Source organism: Mauremys mutica, chromosome 4 (genome assembly GCF_020497125.1).
Source record: "Mauremys mutica isolate MM-2020 ecotype Southern chromosome 4, ASM2049712v1, whole genome shotgun sequence".
NCBI lineage: Eukaryota > Metazoa > Chordata > Testudines > Geoemydidae > Mauremys > Mauremys mutica.
The window spans coordinates 56,210,391-56,213,656 of NC_059075.1; the positions used below are offsets into that span (position 1 = coordinate 56,210,391).

Here is a 3,266-nt window from a genome sequence, read left to right on the forward strand (position 1 = left end):
ACAATATTATTTCTTAGGTTTCACTTGTTTTTTTATCAATTCTCTGCTCAAACCAACTCCCACTGAAACCAATATGTGTTGGCATAATGACCCAAAAAAGAGCTGGTTAAAAACTGATTAAGGAGCTCAGGATTTGCCCACATAATAATAATGCTTGGCACTTGTCAATCCACACGATAAAGCTAAGAAAATGTTGTTATCCCCTGTGACAGGGTATATAACTCCTGCACTGACAGGGAAGGGGTTTGGGAGGCTCTGTGTCTTAAGGTAGCTCTGCCCAGTCATGCATGGTAGGGAGGAGGGCTTTAAAAGGAGGAAGTTTCAGTCTGCAAGGGTAGCATAGAAGGTGGCAGAGAAGAAGTCTGCAGTTTCTGTCCCTGCGGTGAGGGAGAAAGAAGGGTAGGTAGGAACCCATGAGGAAGGGTTTACCTAGTAGGCCTAAGACAGAGGGGTCAAACTAAGAAGGCTTATGAAGGAGGCGCTTAAAGAAGCATGGTAGAAAGTAGTCCAGGGAAGATAGTAGTAGGGTTGGTGAAGTCCCAGGCCTTAACTGCTCATATAGGGCCCTGGACTGGAATCCAGAATAAAGGGTGGGCCTGGGTTCCCCTGCCATCCACTGCAGAGTAGTATTGCTATGGGCAGTGAATGGGAATCCTGCCTGTGTCATTGCAGGAATGATGAAGTCAGTGCAGCAGATCTGAGGACTGCCTGAAGGGGAAACCAGTGAGACCTGGCCGAAGGTTTGAATCCCGAAGCAGCCATACTGTGACCCCATGAGTCAGAGGAGAGCTGCAATGATGGAAGATCAGAAAGGGGGAGCTGAACCAGGCAGAGCTAATTGACAGAAGGAGGCACCACCCTGTGGTGAGTGGAGTACCCTGTCCCATTAGGGTTTCAGACAGAATTGTACTCGGAAGAGATTTTAGCACACTAACTTGATCAGAGCTACTGCTAGCTAGTATGCTTGCCTGAGCTGGAAATTATATCTCCAGCTCCTGTGTAGATGTACCCCATGTTAGGTGCCTATCATCAGATGTGTAAGTTTGAAATCCAGTGTCTTAGTATCTGTTACTTTAGCTCATTGCAAAACATAGAAAATATACTCAAGAGAGGCCTAATTGAGACCTACATGCCATGGAGTTCTTCAGTGCACTTTATCACTGCCCTGATCTTTAACATGGTTGCATCCCACAGAAACTACATGTATCTTCAAACAGGAATCCATCCTGCCTGGACCAGGAAGGCCAAGAGTCTACTTTATTTTTGACCACCCTTCAGAAGCATTCCTTCCATAACATGATGGGGTAACATTATAGTATTTTGGCAGAAAGTAGGATATTCCTCCTCAGGGTGATACTTCTAAGTATACTCCTGGGAAGTTGCAGACCCAAACGGAAGCTTTTCTGTATTCAATTAACTTTGGATTTCTGTTTCTTGATATATAAAAGCTCAAGCTCTCTTCTGCATCCCTTGCCTGAGTCAGTCTCCGGCCTCAAGACAAATCAAATGCAGCAGAGGAAGTCGGTGCTTCCTTTTAAAAAAAAAAAACAAGCAGCATAATTTGGAGCAGTAAATGCAGCCTTTCTTGGGTCATTCTTTTGCATGATGCCATTTTAAATGTTTTCTGTGGAATTGCTCTAAAGTGGCAGCTATATATATATACGCTAATGAATAAGTCAGTTAACAAACTGCACATGAGAATTTGTGCACAGACCTCAAAAAAGGGAGAACAAGGATTGCTTTTTACACATCTGGCAGTCATTTATTCATTATAGAACTGTTCATCTGAAAATATTGCATAATAGATTTACAGGACCAGATTCAATCCTAGTGTAAGTCCATTGACGTCAATGCAGTTACGCCAGGGATGAATTTCTCACATGGTGTGTAAATGCTTTTCTTGAAAGACAGAGAGAGGAAACAGTTTAATAAGGGTTCTCCTCTCCCCACCACCACCCCCTTAAAACAGCTGGCAGCTGGTTAAGATTGGCTTACTGGCCAAGAGCAATTAGAGAGATGGGCCATGAAAAAGAACAAAAATAGGGAACGTTGCTGAGAGGAAAGTGGGAGTGCCTTGGTGTTCCCACTCAGAGAGCGGGGGTAGTCTTTATTAAAAATGAGAATCTCTCTTTTCTAGGTGAGAAGTAAGAAGAAATTGTGTTATGTATCAAGAACAGAAGCAGATTATCATCCATTGTAGCCATTTCCAGACTAATATGAATCCTGTCTCCAGATCTGATGATGCAAGTTAGTCTCTCAACTGAGATTTCACTAAAGTACATGTGGGCAATTGTACAGCACAGTATATGTTTGTTTATCATACGGGGATCATTACAAGGGTTATCAGTATGACCATCACATAGTATAGGCAGAGGCTTTTCTTTCTCTGTTGGGCTGTGATTCTATTTTCAGTTGCAGAGATCTACCCAGTATCTGGGTTTGCAGTGCTAGTTTGAGTGACTGCAGTAATAATCACTCGTAATACTGGTTCACTGTCAAATCATGTTAGTTAACTAAAACTATGTTCTATCCCTATCCATTTTGGGTAATATTGTGTGTGCCTGGACTCCGTCACTGATTTGCTGCATATCTTGAGGTGACTCTAAACCTTTCTGTGCCTCAATTCCCCGTTTGTACCATAGGGATAACCATACTTACCTAACCACTGTACTTCACCAGGGTGATGGTAGGATGAATTAGTTAATATTTGTTTGTTTGTTTGCAGTGAAAATGTATAGTGTTGAGCATTTAGTTTAGTTGGTGAGTGGGAAGGCTCTGGAGCTTCTCAACTGCCTGTACAGGATTTTCTCATCTACTCATAAATTTCATGGTTGCTTTGTTAATTCAGCTCAGTCACATCTCAGCTGATTCCTGCCTTAGCCCCCCAACCCCCAAACACAAAATTTCATGATGCCTGTGTAACTTCAGCGCAATGGATAAAGTCTTTGATTAAATATATAAACTGGCTTCAGCTATGACTATAGTTAAGTAGTTGCTGTGAAGATCAAAAATGGCCTATCCTGTGATATGGCTCATCTTGGTTCATGGCCCACTTTTCCTTATTGCAAACAATGCCTGTAACTTACCAATAATGGGCCTTTATTGTCCCACACACAAGAAATACTCTGACTCTACTTCCTCCTATACCCATTTGGGTCGCTGGGCTCCCAACAGTATCCATGGAGCAGTTTCCAGGGCCCAGACACTACAACTGTAACTGGCACTTGTATTGGACACACAAGAGCGGGGAGGTTCCTGCATAAAAG

General features: G+C 42.8%; 1 long non-coding RNA gene across 1 annotated transcript; it reads left to right on the forward strand.

Moving 5' to 3' along the window:
* The first annotated feature begins 349 nt into the window (after positions 1-349).
* On the forward strand, positions 350-2,333 carry LOC123368757. The gene is made up of 3 exons (XR_006578884.1): positions 350-399; positions 673-864; positions 2,138-2,333. It is a non-coding gene; the product is annotated as an uncharacterized LOC123368757 (long non-coding RNA).
* The last annotated feature ends 933 nt before the right edge of the window (positions 2,334-3,266 follow it).